The following is a 15,000-nucleotide window of genomic DNA, read 5'->3' on the forward strand; positions in this document are numbered from 1 at the left end:
TGCCTTTAACGAAATAAAAACAAAAAGTCCCACATTTAAATATTTTTAATATCTATTACTGTAATATTGATCTTCTATATTTATACACACAGATGTAATGCATAACAGATATAAAATATATTACCATTTATCCATACAGTTTTCATACTGAATATTAATCTACTTGTCTAGATATGGATTTCTTGTATTTATTTCTATTTTATGGCTATCTATCTATCTATCTATCTATCTATCTATCTATCTATCTATCTATCTATCTATCTATCTATCTCCCAATATACATTTCTTTATTATAGATGTGTATATTTTCATTTCTATATTATTCATTTAAATGCCATGCCTCTAGCTAAATAATAAACAAAAAGTCCCTTGATTTAAATATTTTTAATATCTATTTCTATCATACTGATTTCTTTATTTATACATATGGATACAATGCATAACATGTATTAAAATACATTACCATCTATCCGTATATTTTTCATATTGAATATTAACCTGCTTTTCTAGATTTAGATAACTTGTATTTATTTCTTTCTTATGGCTATGTATATATCTATATCTATCTATCTATCTATCTATCTATCTATCTATCTATCTATCTATCTCCCTATATACATTTCTTTATTATAGATGTGTATATTTTCATTTCTATATTATTCATTTAAATGCCATGCCTTTAACCAAACAAAAACAAAAAGGTCCCTCATTTAAATATTTTTAATATCTATTACTATAATATTGATCTTCTATATTTATACACACAGATGTAATGCATAACAGATATAAAATATATTACCATTTATCCATATAGTTTTCATACTGAATATTAATCTACTTGTCTAGATATGGATTACATGTATTTATTTCTTTTTTATGGCTATACATATATAAATATATATACATATATATATCTCCCTCTATTTATTTCTTTAGTATAGATGGGTATATTTTCATTTCTATATTATTCATTTAAATGCCATGCCTCTAGCCAAATAATAAACAAAAAGTCCCTTGATTTAAATATTTTTAATATCTATTTCTATCATACTGATTTCTTTATTTATACATATGGATACAATGCATAACATGTATTAAAATACATTACCATCTATCCGTATATTTTTCATACTGAATATTAATCTGCTTTTCTAGATTTAGATAACTTGTATTTATTTCTTTCTTATGGCTATGTATATATCTCTATCTATCTATCTATCTATCTATCTATCTATCTATCTATCTATCTATCTCCCTATATACATTTCTTTATTATAGATGTGTATATTTTCATTTCTATATTATTCATTTAAATGCCATGCCTTTAACCAAATAAAAACAAAAAGTCCCTCATTTAAATATTTTTAATATCTATTACTGTAATATTGATCTTCTATATTTATACACACAGATGTAATGCATAACAGATATAAAATATATTACCATTTATCCATACAGTTTTCATACTGAATATTAATCTACTTGTCTAGATATGGATTTCTTGTATTAATTTCTATTTTATGGCTATCTATCTATCTATCTATCTATCTATCTATCTATCTATCTATCTATCTATCTCCCAATATACATTTCTTTATTATAGATGTGTATATTTTCATTTCTATATTATTCATTTAAATGCCATGCCTCTAGCCAAATAATAAACAAAAAGTCCCTTGATTTAAATATTTTTAATATCTATTTCTATCATACTGATTTCTTTATTTATACATATGGATACAATGCATAACATGTATTAAAATACATTACCATCTATCCGTATATTTTTCATATTGAATATTAACCTGCTTTTCTAGATTTAGATAACTTGTATTTATTTCTTTCTTATGGCTATGTATATATCTATATCTATCTATCTATCTATCTATCTATCTATCTATCTATCTATCTATCTATCTATCTATCTCCCTATATACATTTCTTTATTATAGATCTGTATATTTTCATTTCTATATTATTCATTTAAATGCCATGCCTTTAACGAAATAAAAACAAAAAGTCCCACATTTAAATATTTTTAATATCTATTACTGTAATATTGATCTTCTATATTTATACACACAGATGTAATGCATAACAGATATAAAATATATTACCATTTATCCATACAGTTTTCATACTGAATATTAATCTACTTGTCTAGATATGGATTTCTTGTATTTATTTCTATTTTATGGCTATCTATCTATCTATCTATCTATCTATCTATCTATCTATCTATCTATCTATCTCCCTATATACATTTCTTTATTATAGATGTGTATATTTTCATTTCTATATTATTCATTTAAATGCCATGCCTCTAGCCAAATAATAAACAAAAAGTCCCTTGATTTAAATATTTTTAATATCTATTTCTATCATACTGATTTCTTTATTTATACATATGGATACAATGCATAACATGTATTAAAATACATTACCATCTATCCGTATATTTTTCATATTGAATATTAACCTGCTTTTCTAGATTTAGATAACTTGTATTTATTTCTTTCTTATGGCTATGTATATATCTATATCTATCTATCTATCTATCTATCTATCTATCTATCTATCTATCTATCTATCTCCCTATATACATTTCTTTATTATAGATGTGTATATTTTCATTTCTATATTATTCATTTAAATGCCATGCCTTTAACCAAACAAAAACAAAAAGGTCCCTCATTTAAATATTTTTAATATCTATTACTATAATATTGATCTTCTATATCTATACACACAGATGTAATGCATAACAGATATAAAATATATTACCATTTATCCATACAGTTTTCATACTGAATATTAATCTACTTGTCTAGATATGGATTTCTTGTATTTATTTCTATTTTATGGCTATCTATCTATCTATCTATCTATCTATCTATCTATCTATCTATCTATCTATCTATCTCCCTATATACATTTCTTTATTATAGATGTGTATATTTTCATTTCTATATTATTCATTTAAATGCCATGCCTTTAACCAAACAAAAACAAAAAGGTCCCTCATTTAAATATTTTTAATATCTATTACTATAATATTGATCTTCTATATTTATACACACAGATGTAATGCATAACAGATATAAAATATATTACCATTTATCCATATAGTTTTCATACTGAATATTAATCTACTTGTCTAGATATGGATTACATGTATTTATTTCTTTTTTATGGCTATACATATATAAATATATATACATATATATATCTCCCTCTATTTATTTCTTTAGTATAGATGGGTATATTTTCATTTCTATATTATTCATTTAAATGCCATGCCTCTAGCCAAATAATAAACAAAAAGTCCCTTGATTTAAATATTTTTAATATCTATTTCTATCATACTGATTTCTTTATTTATACATATGGATACAATGCATAACATGTATTAAAATACATTACCATCTATCCGTATATTTTTCATATTGAATATTAACCTGCTTTTCTAGATTTAGATAACTTGTATTTATTTCTTTCTTATGGCTATGTATATATCTATATCTATCTATCTATCTATCTATCTATCTATCTATCTATCTATCTATCTCCCTATATACATTTCTTTATTATAGATGTGTATATTTTCATTTCTATATTATTCATTTAAATGCCATGCCTCTAACCAAATAATAAACAAAAAGTCCCTTCCTTAAAATATTTTTAATATTTATTTCTATCATACTGATCTTCTATATTTATAGACATAGATATGTTGCATAACAGATATTAAAATTTATTATATTAGCATCTATCCATATAGTTTTCATACTGAATATTAATCTACTTGTCTAGATATGGATTTCTTGTATTTATTTCTTTTTTATCTCTCTCTCTCTCTCTCTCTCTGTATATATATCTACCTAGCTCCCCTATATTTATTTTTACAGGTATATATTTCTCTTTCTAATGTTCTGCTTTTTGAAATTTGCATTTCGTTCTCTTTGAAACTCTACCCATTCATTCAGCTGACAGGTCAGAATGACAAAAATATAAAGCCCTGGTGAACCCCGAGTGCAGAACGCGCTCGTCACTATGGAACTTAGGCACAGAAATTTGTCTCGGTGCATTTTAGTACCTCATGGATGCACAGATGTGTTTTATACACTCACTTTTTACAGGGAAGTAAGAGGTGGAAAAACAAAAGCCACTTTCTTAACCCTAAGCCGTTCCTGACATAACAAAACCCTAAAGACGGCGTGCACAGAGAGGGGGTTTCTTTCCAAGGGAATTTAGAGAGATCCATTCCTGTTCCTTGCCAATGCCTACCGTAAAAACCAGAACAGCTCCACAGGTTTTTGGATTCTGCATCCAGCCCTCCCAGGGAATTTCCTGGCAGCTCGGGGTCCCCTCTGGGCAAGGGTACCCGGCACGAGCCCTCCCCATTCCCCGCTCACCTTGCTCCTCCAGCGCAGCGCCTGCCTCCCTCTGCCGGGGACCTCGGCGTGCCCCAAGGGACAGGGGAGCCCCCCAGTGCCCACCCCGTCCCCCTCAGCCTTTGCTCCTCACCCCCAAAGAAGGCACAGAACAACTCCAACTGCCCTGGACAGCAGCACCCTGCTTTATTGGAAGCCCTTCTAGGACTAGACCCCCTCCCAAAAAGGAGCTCTGCTGCAACAAGAAAAGGGGGGCAGGTGCCAGAAATCCCTCCCCAAAAACCCCAGGCACAGGCCAGAGGCAGAAAGAGGGAGTGGTGGCAGAGAGGACACAGGAAGAAAAGAAAGAACAAAAGAATGGGCTGTAGGATGAAAGAAAAACAAAACAAAACTGAAAAAAAACCAAACCAAACCAAATCACCAAAAAACCACCAAAAACAAAACCAAACCACCAAAAAACCAAAACTTCCACCCAAACCCAAAACCTGGCATGGGCAGCAAGACAGAGAGGGATTGAAAAAGAACAGAGCCAAGGAAGGGGACACAAGGAGCCACTGGGAAACAAGGGCACGGGGAAGAGCAGAGAGACAGACGGAATTAAAAAAGGCACGTGAGTGAGCCACGGAGAAGGACACAGAAAAAGGCCGAGCGCAGAACACACAGCAAGGACAGAGGGATTCTGTCCTTGATTGGACAAGAGGGAAACAAGGAGCCAGAGGGGAAAGGACCACGCCAGGGGCCGGCAAGATGGACGAGATGGACAAGGTGCTTCTCCCTCTGGCCACTACGGCGAGCGCAGCTTCCCCGCAGTTTCACGTCTCTTCCAAGCACAACAGGTGAACAAAGAGCAGCACAGAGCCGCCGGTCTCCAATGCTCCGCAATCTAGAAGGAAAAAGAAGGAAAAAGGAAAAAGACCGGTTCATTCTGCCACCAAAGAGAGTTGCTTATCCCAAGACACCTTATTCCAGGCACAGAAATCATTTCTGCCACTCGAACAAACCCACTCGATGCTGTCTCAAGTCGATGGCAGCTACTTAAACCCTGTCTCAAGAATCACAGGGACACGAGCCTTGCAATTCTCAGGAAGGACTCGGCTGAGTCTTCAAGATTTCCCCACCCACAGAAGCCAGTGATCCCAGCTTGAAACAGCACATTTCCTCCCAACCCCATAGAAATTGCCCTGTGCTGCCAGCACTGAGGCTGCCAGCAGGAGCAGCAGGAGCAGGAGCAGGAGCAGCAGGAGCAGGAGCAGCAGATCCGTCCGCTCCGGGCGCGGGTCTCGGGCACGGCCGGGGTCCCTTTGGGCCGGTCCCAGTGCCCCTGGGCTAGTTCAAAATAGTATATAAATTTGATAAAAATAAGCATTAGAAATATTTAAATAATCATTTAAGGTGAAGGGGATGTTTTTTTAAATTCGGTTACAGGCAGGGCTTTTAAATAAATAATATAGAAATGAAAATATAGAAATCTATAACAAAGGTATAAATATAGGGAGATATATAGAGAGAGAGAGAGAGAGAGAGAGAGAGAGAGATGAAAAAGAAATAAATACTAGTAACAAATATATACTAGTAGATTAATAATAAATATGAAAAATATATGGATGGACGTTAATATATTTTAATATCTATTATGCATTATATCTATGTGTATAAATATAAAAAATCAATATGATAGACATAGATATTAAAAATATTTAAATGAAGGGCCTTTTTGCTTTTTATTTGGTTAGAGGCAGGGCTTGCTAAGTTCCGATGGGGGTTTTTTTGGGGCGTTCCTTGGAGAAGGGTTTTTGGAAGGGGGTTGCACACCTTGTTTCTTGCCGGGCTTCTTTGCACGTGGGGGGGCGATCCCCGCCCAGCCCCGGGCTGAGCTCTGCGGCAGTGCTGCCACCTTGTGGCCACAGAGCGGTACTGCAGCTGTGCCCCGGCGCGGGCGGGGCCGAGCCGAGCGGAACCGAGCCGAGCCGAGCGGAGCCGAGCGGAGCCGAACCGAAGCGTGCCGAGCGGAGCCGAGCGGAGCCGAGCGGAGCCGAACCGAGGCGCGCCGAGCCGAGCCGAGCCGTGTCGAGCCGAGCCGAACCGTGCCGAGCGGAGCCGTGCCGAGCGGAGCCGAGCGGCGCCGAGCGGAGCCGAGCGGCGCCGAGCGGAGCCGAGCCGAGCGGAGCCGAGCGGAGACGAGCCGAGCCGAGCGGAGCCGAGCCGAAGCGGGCCGCGGCAAGGACCCCGTCAGAGAGAGGCGTCCTCACCGCTGCCTGTCGGCGCCCGGCTGGCTCGCGTCCGGCCCCGGCGCCGCTGAGCGTACAGCCCGTGTCGGCACGGCCGGAAAAGCCGCGGAAAATTGCGCCGGAGCGGCGTCGGCGTCGGGGTGTTTGTCAGGCAGTCGAGTAGACACCCACCGCCCGGGGTCCTTGCATTTTCCCGCCTTTTCGGCCGCCATGCTTGGAAGGTCAAAGCCAGCCGCGACTCGGCAGCCATCTTGTGAGGGGCGTGACGTCACTTCCGCCCTTCCTCGCCGCCATCTTTGTTGTGGCTGAAGCCACTTCCGGCCGAGCGGCCATCTTTGTTGTGGCACGATCGAGGCCCCCGCTGCTCTCAGCGCGTCTGTCTACCTTACTTGCCTGAACGAAAAACCCGACGAAGCCGGCCGACTCCGAGCACTCCGGCTGATTTTCCGCCGCCTTTCCCGGGGCGAGGACGGTGGCGGCGGGGCTCAGCGGCTCCGGAGCTGGGCGGCGGCTGCGCCTGCGGCGGCAGGCATTGGAGTCGACGCCTCTGCCGGGGTCCTACCGGCCGGCCGCAAACTTCAGTGTGGCAATCAGCCCGACCCGGCTCCTGCGGGGGGGGGGTCCCGGCTCGGCTCGGCACGCCTCGGTTCGGTTCGGCTCGACTCGGCTCGGCTCGGCTCGGCTCGGTTCGGCTCCGCTCGGCTCGGCCCCGCCCGCGCCGCGGCACAGCTGCAGTACCACTCTGTGGCCACAAGGTGGCAGCACTGCCGCAGAGCTCAGCCCGGGGCTGGGTGGGGATCGCCCCCGCACGTGCAAAGAAGCCCGGCAAGAAAGAACGTGTGCAACCCCCTTCCAAAAACCCTTCTCCAAGGAACGCCCCAAAAAACCCCCCATCGGAACTTAGCAAGCCCTGCCTCTAACCAAATAAAAAGCAAAAAGGCCCTTCATTTAAATATTTTTAATATCTATTTCTGTCATATTGAACTTCTTTATTTATACAAATAGATATAATACATAACAGATATTAAAATATATTCTATTAGCATAATAGATAATAGATATTAAAATTTATTATATAAACATCTATCCATATAGTTTTCATACTGAATATTAATCTACTTGTCTAGATTAAATTACTTGTATTTATTTCTTTTTTATGGCTATATATATTAATATATATATATGTACCACCCTATATTCATTTTTGGAGTATAGATGTGTATACTTTCCTTTCTATATTATTTATTCAAAAGCCCTGCTTGTAACAAAATAAAAAAAAAAAGACCCTTGATTTAAATAGTTTTAATATCTATTTCTATCATATTGATCTTCTATATTTATACACATAGATATAATACATAACAGATATTAAAACATATTATATTAGCATCTATCCATATAGTTTGCATACTGAATATTAATATACTTGTCTAGATTTGGATTACATGTATTTATTTCTTTTTTATGGCTATATTTATATATGTATATGTATATATATACATATATATATCTCCCTCTATTTATTTCTTTAGTATAGATGTGTATATTTTCATTTCTATATTATTCATTTAAATGCCATGCCTTTAACCAAACAAAAACAAAAAGTCCCTCATTTAAATATTTTTAATATCTATTACTATAATATTGATCTTTTATATTTCTACACACAGATGTAATGCATAACAGATATAAAATATATTACCATTTATCCATATAGTTTTCATACTGAATATTAATCTACTTGTCTAGATATTGATTACATGTATTTATTTCTTTTTTATGGCTATATATATTAATATATATACATATATATATATCTCCCTCTATTTATTTCTTTAGTATAGATGAGTATATTTTCATTTCTATATTATTCATTTAAATGCCATGCCTCTAGCCAAATAATAAACAAAAAGTCCCTTGATTTAAATATTTTTAAAATCCATTTCTATCATACTGATTTCTTTATTTATACATATGGATACAATGCATAACATGTATTAAAATACATTACCATCTATCCGTATATTTTTCATATTGAATATTAACCTGCTTTTCTAGATTTAGATAACTTGTATTTATTTCTTTCTTATGGCTATGTATATATCTATATCTATCTATCTATCTCTCTATCTATCTATCTATCTATCTATCTATCTATCTATCTATCTATCTCCCTATATACATTTCTTTATTATAGATGTGTATATTTTCATTTCTATATTATTCATTTAAATGCCATGCCTTTAACGAAATAAAAACAAAAAGTCCCACATTTAAATATTTTTAATATCTATTACTGTAATATTGATCTTCTATATTTATACACACAGATGTAATGCATAACAGATATAAAATATATTACCATTTATCCATACAGTTTTCATACTGAATATTAATCTACTTGTCTAGATATGGATTTCTTGTATTTATTTCTATTTTATGGCTATCTATCTATCTATCTATCTATCTATCTATCTATCTATCTATCTATCTATCTATCTCCCTATATACATTTCTTTATTATAGATGTGTATATTTTCATTTCTATATTATTCATTTAAATGCCATGCCTCTAGCCAAATAATAAACAAAAAGTCCCTTGATTTAAATATTTTTAATATCTATTTCTATCATACTGATTTCTTTATTTATACATATGGATACAATGCATAACATGTATTAAAATACATTACCATCTATCCGTATATTTTTCATATTGAATATTAACCTGCTTTTCTAGATTTAGATAACTTGTATTTATTTCTTTCTTATGGCTATGTATATATCTATATCTATCTATCTATCTATCTATCTATCTATCTATCTATCTATCTCCCTATATACATTTCTTTATTATAGATGTGTATATTTTCATTTCTATATTATTCATTTAAATGCCATGCCTTTAACCAAACAAAAACAAAAAGGTCCCTCATTTAAATATTTTTAATATCTATTACTATAATATTGATCTTCTATATTTATACACACAGATGTAATGCATAACAGATATAAAATATATTACCATTTATCCATATAGTTTTCATACTGAATATTAATCTACTTGTCTAGATATGGATTACATGTATTTATTTCTTTTTTATGGCTATACATATATAAATATATATACATATATATATCTCCCTCTATTTATTTCTTTAGTATAGATGGGTATATTTTCATTTCTATATTATTCATTTAAATGCCATGCCTCTAGCCAAATAATAAACAAAAAGTCCCTTGATTTAAATATTTTTAATATCTATTTCTATCATACTGATTTCTTTATTTATACATATGGATACAATGCATAACATGTATTAAAATACATTACCATCTATCCGTATATTTTTCATATTGAATATTAACCTGCTTTTCTAGATTTAGATAACTTGTATTTATTTCTTTCTTATGGCTATGTATATATCTATATCTATCTATCTATCTATCTATCTATCTATCTATCTATCTATCTATCTATCTCCCTATATACATTTCTTTATTATAGATGTGTATATTTTCATTTCTATATTATTCATTTAAATGCCATGCCTCTAACCAAATAATAAACAAAAAGTCCCTTCCTTAAAATATTTTTAATATTTATTTCTATCATACTGATCTTCTATATTTATAGACATAGATATGTTGCATAACAGATATTAAAATTTATTATATTAGCATCTATCCATATAGTTTTCATACTGAATATTAATCTACTTGTCTAGATATGGATTTCTTGTATTTATTTCTTTTTTATCTCTCTCTCTCTCTCTCTCTCTGTATATATATCTACCTAGCTCCCCTATATTTATTTTTACAGGTATATATTTCTCTTTCTAATGTTCTGCTTTTTGAAATTTGCATTTCGTTCTCTTTGAAACTCTACCCATTCATTCAGCTGACAGGTCAGAATGACAAAAATATAAAGCCCTGGTGAACCCCGAGTGCAGAACGCGCTCGTCACTATGGAACTTAGGCACAGAAATTTGTCTCGGTGCATTTTAGTACCTCATGGATGCACAGATGTGTTTTATACACTCACTTTTTACAGGGAAGTAAGAGGTGGAAAAACAAAAGCCACTTTCTTAACCCTAAGCCGTTCCTGACATAACAAAACCCTAAAGACGGCGTGCACAGAGAGGGGGTTTCTTTCCAAGGGAATTTAGAGAGATCCATTCCTGTTCCTTGCCAATGCCTACCGTAAAAACCAGAACAGCTCCACAGGTTTTTGGATTCTGCATCCAGCCCTCCCAGGGAATTTCCTGGCAGCTCGGGGTCCCCTCTGGGCAAGGGTACCCGGCACGAGCCCTCCCCATTCCCCGCTCACCTTGCTCCTCCAGCGCAGCGCCTGCCTCCCTCTGCCGGGGACCTCGGCGTGCCCCAAGGGACAGGGGAGCCCCCCAGTGCCCACCCCGTCCCCCTCAGCCTTTGCTCCTCACCCCCAAAGAAGGCACAGAACAACTCCAACTGCCCTGGACAGCAGCACCCTGCTTTATTGGAAGCCCTTCTAGGACTAGACCCCCTCCCAAAAAGGAGCTCTGCTGCAACAAGAAAAGGGGGGCAGGTGCCAGAAATCCCTCCCCAAAAACCCCAGGCACAGGCCAGAGGCAGAAAGAGGGAGTGGTGGCAGAGAGGACACAGGAAGAAAAGAAAGAACAAAAGAATGGGCTGTAGGATGAAAGAAAAACAAAACAAAACTGAAAAAAAACCAAACCAAACCAAATCACCAAAAAACCACCAAAAACAAAACCAAACCACCAAAAAACCAAAACTTCCACCCAAACCCAAAACCTGGCATGGGCAGCAAGACAGAGAGGGATTGAAAAAGAACAGAGCCAAGGAAGGGGACACAAGGAGCCACTGGGAAACAAGGGCACGGGGAAGAGCAGAGAGACAGACGGAATTAAAAAAGGCACGTGAGTGAGCCACGGAGAAGGACACAGAAAAAGGCCGAGCGCAGAACACACAGCAAGGACAGAGGGATTCTGTCCTTGATTGGACAAGAGGGAAACAAGGAGCCAGAGGGGAAAGGACCACGCCAGGGGCCGGCAAGATGGACGAGATGGACAAGGTGCTTCTCCCTCTGGCCACTACGGCGAGCGCAGCTTCCCCGCAGTTTCACGTCTCTTCCAAGCACAACAGGTGAACAAAGAGCAGCACAGAGCCGCCGGTCTCCAATGCTCCGCAATCTAGAAGGAAAAAGAAGGAAAAAGGAAAAAGACCGGTTCATTCTGCCACCAAAGAGAGTTGCTTATCCCAAGACACCTTATTCCAGGCACAGAAATCATTTCTGCCACTCGAACAAACCCACTCGATGCTGTCTCAAGTCGATGGCAGCTACTTAAACCCTGTCTCAAGAATCACAGGGACACGAGCCTTGCAATTCTCAGGAAGGACTCGGCTGAGTCTTCAAGATTTCCCCACCCACAGAAGCCAGTGATCCCAGCTTGAAACAGCACATTTCCTCCCAACCCCATAGAAATTGCCCTGTGCTGCCAGCACTGAGGCTGCCAGCAGGAGCAGCAGGAGCAGGAGCAGGAGCAGCAGGAGCAGGAGCAGCAGATCCGTCCGCTCCGGGCGCGGGTCTCGGGCACGGCCGGGGTCCCTTTGGGCCGGTCCCAGTGCCCCTGGGCTAGTTCAAAATAGTATATAAATTTGATAAAAATAAGCATTAGAAATATTTAAATAATCATTTAAGGTGAAGGGGATGTTTTTTTAAATTCGGTTACAGGCAGGGCTTTTAAATAAATAATATAGAAATGAAAATATAGAAATCTATAACAAAGGTATAAATATAGGGAGATATATAGAGAGAGAGAGAGAGAGAGAGAGAGAGAGAGATGAAAAAGAAATAAATACTAGTAACAAATATATACTAGTAGATTAATAATAAATATGAAAAATATATGGATGGACGTTAATATATTTTAATATCTATTATGCATTATATCTATGTGTATAAATATAAAAAATCAATATGATAGACATAGATATTAAAAATATTTAAATGAAGGGCCTTTTTGCTTTTTATTTGGTTAGAGGCAGGGCTTGCTAAGTTCCGATGGGGGTTTTTTTGGGGCGTTCCTTGGAGAAGGGTTTTTGGAAGGGGGTTGCACACCTTGTTTCTTGCCGGGCTTCTTTGCACGTGGGGGGGCGATCCCCGCCCAGCCCCGGGCTGAGCTCTGCGGCAGTGCTGCCACCTTGTGGCCACAGAGCGGTACTGCAGCTGTGCCCCGGCGCGGGCGGGGCCGAGCCGAGCGGAACCGAGCCGAGCCGAGCGGAGCCGAGCGGAGCCGAACCGAAGCGTGCCGAGCGGAGCCGAGCGGAGCCGAGCGGAGCCGAACCGAGGCGCGCCGAGCCGAGCCGAGCCGTGTCGAGCCGAGCCGAACCGTGCCGAGCGGAGCCGTGCCGAGCGGAGCCGAGCGGCGCCGAGCGGAGCCGAGCGGCGCCGAGCGGAGCCGAGCCGAGCGGAGCCGAGCGGAGACGAGCCGAGCCGAGCGGAGCCGAGCCGAAGCGGGCCGCGGCAAGGACCCCGTCAGAGAGAGGCGTCCTCACCGCTGCCTGTCGGCGCCCGGCTGGCTCGCGTCCGGCCCCGGCGCCGCTGAGCGTACAGCCCGTGTCGGCACGGCCGGAAAAGCCGCGGAAAATTGCGCCGGAGCGGCGTCGGCGTCGGGGTGTTTGTCAGGCAGTCGAGTAGACACCCACCGCCCGGGGTCCTTGCATTTTCCCGCCTTTTCGGCCGCCATGCTTGGAAGGTCAAAGCCAGCCGCGACTCGGCAGCCATCTTGTGAGGGGCGTGACGTCACTTCCGCCCTTCCTCGCCGCCATCTTTGTTGTGGCTGAAGCCACTTCCGGCCGAGCGGCCATCTTTGTTGTGGCACGATCGAGGCCCCCGCTGCTCTCAGCGCGTCTGTCTACCTTACTTGCCTGAACGAAAAACCCGACGAAGCCGGCCGACTCCGAGCACTCCGGCTGATTTTCCGCCGCCTTTCCCGGGGCGAGGACGGTGGCGGCGGGGCTCAGCGGCTCCGGAGCTGGGCGGCGGCTGCGCCTGCGGCGGCAGGCATTGGAGTCGACGCCTCTGCCGGGGTCCTACCGGCCGGCCGCAAACTTCAGTGTGGCAATCAGCCCGACCCGGCTCCTGCGGGGGGGGGTCCCGGCTCGGCTCGGCACGCCTCGGTTCGGTTCGGCTCGACTCGGCTCGGCTCGGCTCGGCTCGGTTCGGCTCCGCTCGGCTCGGCCCCGCCCGCGCCGCGGCACAGCTGCAGTACCACTCTGTGGCCACAAGGTGGCAGCACTGCCGCAGAGCTCAGCCCGGGGCTGGGTGGGGATCGCCCCCGCACGTGCAAAGAAGCCCGGCAAGAAAGAACGTGTGCAACCCCCTTCCAAAAACCCTTCTCCAAGGAACGCCCCAAAAAACCCCCCATCGGAACTTAGCAAGCCCTGCCTCTAACCAAATAAAAAGCAAAAAGGCCCTTCATTTAAATATTTTTAATATCTATTTCTGTCATATTGAACTTCTTTATTTATACAAATAGATATAATACATAACAGATATTAAAATATATTCTATTAGCATAATAGATAATAGATATTAAAATTTATTATATAAACATCTATCCATATAGTTTTCATACTGAATATTAATCTACTTGTCTAGATTAAATTACTTGTATTTATTTCTTTTTTATGGCTATATATATTAATATATATATATGTACCACCCTATATTCATTTTTGGAGTATAGATGTGTATACTTTCCTTTCTATATTATTTATTCAAAAGCCCTGCTTGTAACAAAATAAAAAAAAAAAGACCCTTGATTTAAATAGTTTTAATATCTATTTCTATCATATTGATCTTCTATATTTATACACATAGATATAATACATAACAGATATTAAAACATATTATATTAGCATCTATCCATATAGTTTGCATACTGAATATTAATATACTTGTCTAGATTTGGATTACATGTATTTATTTCTTTTTTATGGCTATATTTATATATGTATATGTATATATATACATATATATATCTCCCTCTATTTATTTCTTTAGTATAGATGTGTATATTTTCATTTCTATATTATTCATTTAAATGCCATGCCTTTAACCAAACAAAAACAAAAAGTCCCTCATTTAAATATTTTTAATATCTATTACTATAATATTGATCTTTTATATTTCTACACACAGATGTAATGCATAACAGATATAAAATATATTACCATTTATCCATATAGTTTTCATACTGAATATTAATCTACTTGTCTAGATATTGATTACATGTATTTATTTCTTTTTTATGGCTATATATATTAATATATATACATATATATATATCTCCCTCTATTTATTTCTTTAGTAT

Source organism: Poecile atricapillus, chromosome W (assembly GCF_030490865.1).
Source record: "Poecile atricapillus isolate bPoeAtr1 chromosome W, bPoeAtr1.hap1, whole genome shotgun sequence".
Taxonomy (NCBI): Eukaryota; Metazoa; Chordata; class Aves; order Passeriformes; family Paridae; genus Poecile; species Poecile atricapillus.